Source organism: Nannospalax galili, unplaced genomic scaffold (genome assembly GCF_000622305.1).
Source record: "Nannospalax galili isolate Female #2095 unplaced genomic scaffold, S.galili_v1.0 scaffold10, whole genome shotgun sequence".
In the NCBI taxonomy this organism is placed as follows: Eukaryota; Metazoa; Chordata; class Mammalia; order Rodentia; family Spalacidae; genus Nannospalax; species Nannospalax galili.
Genome location: NW_008331140.1, coordinates 3,734,813 through 3,744,213, shown reverse-complemented (window position 1 = coordinate 3,744,213; position 9,401 = coordinate 3,734,813). Strand labels below are relative to the sequence as shown.

Genomic DNA, 9,401 nt, shown 5'->3' with positions numbered 1-9,401 from the left:
TTATTATTAACCTGTGTATTTTCTTTTTTCTTTGTCTTTTATTCCAAATAGAAGCAATTTTTAATACACTTCTTCCATAAAAGGCTTGAAGAAGGTTACAGAAAAATATTTAGACAATGAAGTTTAAGGTGGGGGAAAGAGAAATAAGTAATCAAAGACCAAAGTGTTTGCCAGCATGGGGTCAACTTTGGTTGAATCATGCAGGTTTCCATTAGCTCTGTTTTTTTTTTTTTATCCTAATGAGTTTATTGGACTTTTTAAGAGTGCATAGAGTGGGTGCCACTCCACCCGTTTATGGCTCTGCTGTAAAGTCAACATTCATATATAGGTCCTGTGACTTCCTGACAGCCTCACAAAATGATGAGAGGTGCCTTATGGCCTTCTTGGCTTATATAACCTTAGATCCTTTCCCACATGCAGCTAAGGTCAACTGATTGGGTTGGAGTGGTAACTGACTCCCCCATAGACTCCTTGAGAATCGTGGGAAGGATGTGTGAGTATAGCTTGCCTGGATAATGGTCCGAGGACACTTCCAGGTAACACTCCAGCCCTTCCTCTGGACCTTACATTCTTTCTGCCCACCTCTTCCACAAAGGTCACTGAGCATTGGAGGGGTGATAGATGTGGGATGATCTTCCTCCCCTGGTGGCAAGGGACTGAGATTTTGGATCTCTGCATCATCTGATTTCCATGGGCTGTTATCCCATTTCAGTGGGATCCCATCTAGTATAAAAATGAAAACAGAAAGAAGCAAGAATATCTTAACTGTGTATGCCCTAACAAGTTAACCTATGGGCATAAACACAAATGTTTGGAAGGTACTTTAGCAGCTGCATCACATCCATCTAACAAAACAATTGCAGTGGCTTCCCCACTGGGGCCTTTATCCTCCCCTGCCACAGGGGTTGGCCAGGTCTATAGTAACAGATGTGTGTTCCACCCTAGGAGCAGGTATTATACCCAATAGAAAAGTTAATGATTGCACATACACTAGATGCACCACTATTGCACCAGCTGAAACATCTTGTTTTGCACATTGATTGTGAGCATGTGGAGTCCGTTGTTTACCAGAATTATAGGGGCTAGTTCTCCCTCAGTCATCTGCATATCACCTTCTGGCACTATGAAAGCCAACCACCCAGTGGCATGAGGTTTCCAGCTTAGTCCAAGCTTGAGATCCTCCTCTCTTGTGTTTATATCATGTGGTGTCTCCATCAGTAGGGTTTTACTGTCCACTTCCCATATATAACCAACATTATTGGCAATGGCCTTTATTGTTTTGGGGGCCTCTAGGACCCCTATGGCCAACAGCTCATAGGAGAGCCACCCAACTCTGGCACTGGGATTTTCATTTAATATCTATTTTTGCTTCGTGATTTTATTGAGAATGGTTCCAGTTTTTCTCCATTAAGAATGATGTTAGCTATGGGTATATTTGTATATAACTGTAATTATGTTGGGATGTGTTCCCTCCAAACAAATTCCTTCTAGAACTTTTAACATGAATGCATGTTGGATTTTGTCAAAGGCCTTTTTTCATCTATTGAGATGGCCATGTGCTTTTTGTTTTTAAGTCCATTTATATGTTTTCTTATCTTTATTGTCTTACATGTACTGAACCATCCCTGCTTCTCTGAAACAAAGTAGACTTAACCATGGTGTGTCTTTTTGATGTGTGTCTCTATGTGATTTATGAGTTTTTGTTAAGTATCTTTGCATCTATGTTCATTAAGGATATGGGTCTATAGATTTCTTTTTCTGTTATATCTTTAACTGGTTTTGGTATTAGAGTGATACTGGCTTCACAGTAGGATTTTGAGGCTTCTCTTTCTATTTCTATCTTTTTGAATACCTTCAGCAGTATTGGTTGTAGTTCTGTTATTCTTTGAATATCTGGAAGAATTCTGCTGTGAATTCATCTGGACCTGGACATTTTTTAGTCAGGAGGATTTGTGTTACTTTTTCAATTTCCTTATTTGTTATGTGTCTAAGCTGTTGATCTCTTCTTGTTTAACTTTGATTGTGTCCTTGATCTTAAACATTCATCCATTTCTTCTATATTTTTAATTTAATGGAATACAGATTTTTAAATTTTTCCCTTAGAGTGTTCTGTATTTTTATGGTTTCTGCTGTGATTTTTTCCAATTTCGTCTCTGATTTTGTAGCCTCGAATTTGTGTTTTCTTTTGGTTAGGTGAGCTAAGGGCCTGTCTATCTTGGTTAACCTTTCAGTGAACCAGCTCTTAGAGTCATTGATTTTTGTATTCTTCATTTCTACTTCATTGATTTCTGCTCTGATTTTTTTTTTAATTTCTTCTCATCTACTCTGTTTGGGGTTGGATTCTTCTTGCCTTTCCAGGCTCTTGAGGTTACTCTGTAGTCATTTACATGTGCTCTTTCTGATTTTTAAATGTAGGCACTCAGAGCCATAAACTTCCATCTTAGGACTGCTTTAATCAGTCCTAGAGGTTTTGTTGTGTTGTATTCTCATGTTCATTTTGTTCCAGGAATACTTTCTTTCTTTCTTAATTTGTCTTTGACTCATTTGTCATTCAGGAGTGTGTTGTTTAATCTCTATGAGCTCCTGTAGTTAGTATATCTTCTTTTTCTGTTGATTTTAAGCTGTATTGCACTGTGGTCTGATAGAACACCTGACATTATTTCATTTTTTTGTATTTTGTATTTTGTGTCCCAGAATATGGTCAATTTTAGAAAAACTTGCATGAGCTGCTGAGTAGAAAGCGTATTCTTTGTTGCTTATGTGGAATATTCAGTAGATGTCTGCTCGGTCCATTTAAAGTACATTATTTGATTCAGATATTTCTCTGTTTATTCTTTATCCAGTTGACATACTTATTGAAGATAGTGGAGTATTAAATCATCTACTGTTCCTGAGATGGGATTAAGCACAGTTTTATAGTCCTGGAGTATTATTTTTATGAAATTGGATGTTCCAAAGTTTGGTGCCTATATGTTCATGATTTTAATATCTTTTCAGTCGATTGTTCCTTTGATTATAATGAAGTAACCCTCTTTATCTCTTCTGATTGTTTTAATTTGATGTCAATTTTGTCAGATATTAGAGTTGCAAAACCTTCTTGCTTCTCAGAGCCATTTACTTATAATAATGTTTTTTCAACCTTTCACCCTAAGATACTGTCTATCCTTGAAGTGAGTTTTTTTTTAATACAACAAAAATATGGCTTTCCATTCTTGATCCATTCCACTAGCCTATATCTTTTGATAGGAGAGTTGAAGCCATTGACATTTAGTGTCATTATTGAAAAATGTGCATTGGAAAATGTCATTTTAATTTATTTGTGTTTGTGGCCTTTTGTGTTTCCATTATTCTTTGTCTTGTTTCTATAGCCTCTTGGGCATGCTCATTCCTTTCTTTGGGTCTTGGTATTGCTTTGAGTATTCTCTGTAGAGCTGGTTTGGTGGTTAAGTATTCTTTCAACCTATGCATGTCATGAAAAACTTTCCATTTCCCTTTGACCATGATAGATAGTTTTGCTGGATAAAGTATTTGGGGTTGGCATCCATGGTCATTTAGAAGTGAGAATACTTGGTCCAGGCACTTCTGACTTTCATAGATTGTATTCAGAATCCAGCTGTAGTTCTGATGGGCTTTCCTTTATATTAACTTGTTTTTTTCTAACGGCTTTCAGTACCCTCTCTTTGTTCTGTACATTTAATGATTTTACTATGGTATGCTGTTTGAAGTGTCTGTTCTGGTCATTTCTAATTGGTATTCTATGTGCTTCTTGAATTGCCTTTTCTTAAGGAGTTCAAATCTTCAACTTTATCATCCTACCATCCTATATTCTGTTTTCCTTTTCTTTCATTCTACTTGTGAGATGTTCTCCTGTTGTTTCTAATTGTTTTACTGAGTTTTTCAATCCCATGTTCATTTTCATTTGGATTTTTTTTCACTGTTCTGGGAATTCATTGTTCAAGTGAAGAATTATTTCTGATCTTTCTTGGGCTTCCATTACAAGTTTATGCCTTTCCTCTTTATTTTAGTTGTTTATGTGTTCTTTAATTTCTTTGACCATGTTTATGATTGTTCATTTAAATTCTGCATTGTGGGATTCCACAGGGTGGCTCTCATTTCCGTGAACTTTGGTAGGACTACTGGGGTTTTGTTGGGGACATGTTCCCTTGGTTTTTCATATTTATGTCATTTGCACTGTCTTTCGGGTATGTGGATGTTCTATGTTGGTTATGTGTCCAATAGGATTTTCTACTCTGATTTGGTTTAACTTAATTTTGGTTCTTTTTATATAATGTATTTTGGCTGTTTTTTGTTTAGATACGGAAAATAGATTGATGTGTGTTTCAGATTCTTTCTGGGTAGTAGGCTGGTCTGGGTGTATGGTGAGAGAGGGTAGTATGTAGGCTGGTCAGGTTAGTAGGAGGGCTGGTCTGTGTCAGGCAGATCAGGAACCATTGGAGTTTATATTAAGAAGTTAAGTTAGTCAAGGTTAGAAAGTGAATTCAGTGATCTGTGGTGAAGGAATTGGAACACGCTTGGACCAATGGCTGGCAGGGGACAAGATGGGGATTGGTGAGAGGAATAGAGTAGTGGTGCAGTAGGTATGATCTGTCTTACCAGAGTCCTGGCTGGGCAGGTCTGTCCAGCTGCTCAGGAGCCAGGGAAGATGGCAGTGTCAGGGACACCTGAGTAAAAACTTAACAATCTATAATCAGGTATTTAGCTAGTCTGAGTTAGTAAACTAGTTCAGAAATCTGAGGTGGAGGAATTGGGGCCTTCCTTGTTCCAAGACTGGCAGGGGGCAGGAGGAAATAACTAAAAATTAAAATGTTATTTTAAATGGTTTTCTACCTGGACTTTTTATGCAGGGACTTTATGTACTCTATATCTCAGGATAGATTTAATCTTATTAAGATAATAATTTGATGACCTAAATACACTGTTAGAGGCATAACTGCACATATATCAATAAGATGACTAGCAATACTGTAGTGCTCACCTGTAGCTAAGGGAGATAACCTATTATTCTTCTAAAATGATGGTTTAATCTGTTTTCTCCCCCATCTAGAAGCCTTTGAGAGGGAACTGACACTGATTCTATCCACTCAGGTATCAAAGTGCCTGAAAACAAAACCTGAGTCCATCACTCTCTAGTCCAGACTTGGCGGACAAAAGGAAAATGAGAAGAAACCAAATAGAGCAATGCTTTTGGAAGGTCTTGTCAAGAAATCTCAATGGACTCTGATATAAACATTTGAGATTCTCCTTGTTCTGACTTTTTTCTGGTTCTCTGTCTAGAACTTGTAATGCTAACTTCTCCTTCACATCCCCTATTCACCAGTCAAGGACTTTGTTTTCTCCCTACACAAAAGAGGTATTCAATTTGGGAGCTTTTCAGATAGACCCACTGAAGCGCTACCCTAATTGCCTCACCTCTGGCTTCTTCAGCATGTCCTGTTTCTCTATTGGCAATTTTGATAACCTCTTCAGAGGATGGTGTGATAAGAATAGGAGGTAGGAATTGGGTAGGCAATGAAGGTAAAAAAGACCCCAAAGAAAAGTAGCCAGTTTCTTGGCTAAAAGTTAAAATGTCCTTGGGCCTCTTAGCAACACATTGTGTTCCTAAGGCCAAAAATGTCAAAAGTATTTGGGAGCTCTTATGTAATCCCTAAAAGATTTTGGTCTTACCTTTTCAGAGGGGGGAATGTTAGAGTAGCAAAAAGCCCCATTTGAAAAGAAAGAAAAGAAAGAAAGAAAGAAAGAAAGAAAGAAGGAAGGAAGGAAGGAAAGAAGGAAGGAAAGAAGGAAGGAAGGAAGAAAAAAGAAAGAAAGAGTACTCAAAGCTGTCAGAAAAAAGTGATGGGGAGATATTGGTAGGTGTTGAAGGGGAAGAAGTGGGCGTGGATTTGATCAAAACACCTTATATGCATATATGAAATTCTGAATACAGTTTCTTTAAGTTTAGCAAAGTAAAAAATATTTTTTAAAAAGACACGTGTGATAGAAGATTGATAAGAAAGAAAGTTACATATACATGAAGTTATTGAAAAGCAAGTTAAACTAATACATGGTTATGCAAATAAGAACAGTGATTGTCACTGTGGGAGGGATTTGACTGAATATAGATTTAGAGAACTTTCTGGGGGTGGTTCTAGGTTTTATATATTTATTCAAGCACATGTTTGTGTGTCAACTGTGCACTAAGGATATTTACATTTTACTCTGCATAAACTACATAGCCATACAAAATACCCTAAGTCCTAAGCTTTGAGAAAAATGTGAAATTTATAATGGTTTCAAGGGATTAAAAGTCTTGATTGTTTTCAGTATCTTCCCTCTTTACCAACTTGCCCATGTTAATTAGGAGACATATAATACATATTTCCCTAATCTTCTATTTTGTTGTTCAAAATATATTATCATGGCAATAATATCAATCCTGTTCTTCAGACTAGTAAGGCTCTTTCATCCAATGCCTTTTAGTGTGTTTCCATTCTCAGTATCCTACACAGATTTCTGTCCACAGGAATGTTCCTTGAATACACACCAAATTTTTATTGATTTATATTTATTTATCCTGGTTGACATTCTCACAGCCAGACTTCAATGTACACTGAAAGTGCCTTAATGCACCACATGATTACACTAAAAATAAAGTTTATTAAGCTTGAAGTACATTGCAAGTAACTAATGTTTGTAACTAATTTGAACATTAAATGCACACACAGAGTGATATATGTATGCCCACATGAAAGAGATTCAAGTTGCAGTACAACTCTGCTAGTTTTTGCTTTCAAGTTAAATATATACATATATAGAGAGACATGATATAGTATATATATACTAGTAAGTACATATATACTTATAGCATATATATATAGATAGATGATAGATATATAGATAGGTGATAGATAGATAGATAGATAAATAGATAGATTGATAGATACTATATTTTTGTTCCTTGGTAAATAAATGCAACTTAGTAAAACGAAACAAGCTCTATTATGGTTCAGTTCATCTTTAAATACACTTGAGAATAGGTCTACAGAATGTACCAGTGTACTTCCAGCAACAAAATGAGTCATCATTTTTCTTAGATGACTCAATCATAATTTTTCATTTCATTTTGAGATATGCATTTGTGTATAAGATATTAATACTCAGTTTCTACATGAAATGAATAATTTAGAAATTAAAATTAGTTCAGAAAGCAAACAAGTATCTGTGCATTAATTTCTTTGTTACCAACATCTATTTGAAAACCTTAGTTTGCAGAGTGACAGTTTCATAATCATATAAATAGTTATCTTAATGGAAAACATCTATTGTTATTGAAGTCAGCGTTAGATAAAAATTGGCTATATAAACATGTCAAATAAAAAAATTCTAGTATTTTTAGAGTCTCAAGAAAATCATTGGCAAACAACATAATTTTAAGTAGCAGAAAACAGAATATTTTAAATGTTTAAAGAAAAATATCATGTGTTAGGCAACATACAGTATTACAAGGCACTGCTATAAATTAAGAATTTAGTATTTTAATAACTTTGTTCTTATTTGTTTTCCTTCTTTATTTACTTACTTAATTAAAATTTGTGAATTTACTATAATTTAAAAAATGCATATTGAAAATTTATCGCTGAAAGAAGATGGAACAATACTTGATGTTGGTGCATAAAACTTAGGAGGAATGAATAGTACAGCAGAATTCTAATTCAGAATCTTGTAGAAATTGTCAGATTTGTTCATGATCAGTAAAGTGAGAGGAAATTTTGTAAACAAACCAGTAGCTTTAAAGAAAAGCAGAAGTTTTATGTCAGAATATATGATATACAATTGATTTTATTAATATTGTAAAAATATTAGGTTGCTTTTGTTTTGTCTATTATTAAAAATTGACAGAGCAAATAGATATAAAATAAGAATAATTTTTACTGTCCCGTGTCCACTCTGAGTGCCTAGATCTCTCGTATCTGCTTTTCCTCTGGTCCACACAGTCCACCCAGTTCGCCATAGATGGTGATATACCTGTGCTGGTAGTCAAACGGCTCAGGAAGCTGCAAAACCGTTTTTGCGGGCAAGAATGCTCCCCAGGCCATCTTCCTGTCTGTCGTGGGCTGCCCACGGCATCAGAGCTTGATGATGGGCATGGGCCACAAGCATTCTTACGTGGGCTATGAGGCCCAGAAAAAGAGAGGCATCCTGATCCTGGAGTACTCCATCGAGCACGACACTGTCACCAACTGGGATGACATCGAGGTGAGTATGGCCCTCAAGGAGCACCCCGTGCTGCTCACCAAGGTTCTTCTAAACCTCAAAGCCAACTGTGAAAAGATGACCCTGATCATGTTTGAGACCTTCAACACACTAGCTGTGTACAGAGCCTTCCAGGCTATGCTGTCCCTGCATGCCTCTGGCTGTACCACTGCCGTTATGATGGGCTCCAGCGACATACATGGTCACCCACACCATGCCCATCTATGAGGACTATGCTCTCCCCTCCATGTCATCCTGTGTCTGTACCTGGCTGGCTGGGTCCTAACAGACTACCTCATGAAGATCCTGACTGAGCTTGGTTACAGCTTCACCACCACAACGGAGCAGAAAATCTTGTGTGACATCAAGGAGAAGCTGTGCTACATTGTCCTGGACTTCGAGCAAGAGACGGCCACTGTTGCCTCCTCCTTCTCCCTGGAGAAGAGCTATGAGTTACCTGACGGCCAGGTCATCACCATTGGCAATGTACACTTCCGCTGCCTAAAGCGATCTTCTAGCCTTCCTTCTTGGTCATGGAATCCTGCAGTATTCATGAAACTTACCTTCAATTCCACCATGAATTGTGACGCTGACGGCCACGAGGACTTCTATGCCAATATGGTGTTTTCTGGTACACCACCACATTCTCTGAAATTGCAGACAGGATACAGAAGGAGATCACTGTTCCAGCTCCCAGCACTATGAAGATCAAGATCATTGCTCCTCCTGAGCGCAAGTACTCCAGTTGGATCGGTGGCTCCATCCTGGCCTCACTGTCCACCTTCCAGCAGATGTGGATCAGTAAACAAGAGGACAATGAGTCTTGCCCTTCCATCATCCACTGCAAATGCTTGGAGACAGACTGGTACTTAACTGAGTGAGCTGTTACATCCTTTCTTAACAAAAATCTAGCTTGTCCAGAAAAAGAAAAGAGACAACATTCACATGGCTTTATTTATTTATTTTTTATTTAAAAACAAGTATTTTTTAAATTTTATTTTGGAGCTTTGGACTCAGGATTTAAAAATAGTTGTTATATCAAGCATTTCCAAGTTCTACAATGTGGCTAGGACTTGATTGTACATTTTAAAAAATCATTCCAAGCATCCCTGGTTAGAGGAAGTCCCTCCCTAAAGCCACCACCATTC

At 37.1% G+C, this 9,401-nt stretch overlaps 1 pseudogene; it reads left to right on the top strand.

The window, feature by feature from the left end:
• Nucleotides 1-9,134, top strand: part of LOC103725540 — a 22,585-nt pseudogene extending 13,451 nt beyond the window's left edge.
• Nucleotides 9,135-9,401: the final 267 nt, after the last annotated feature.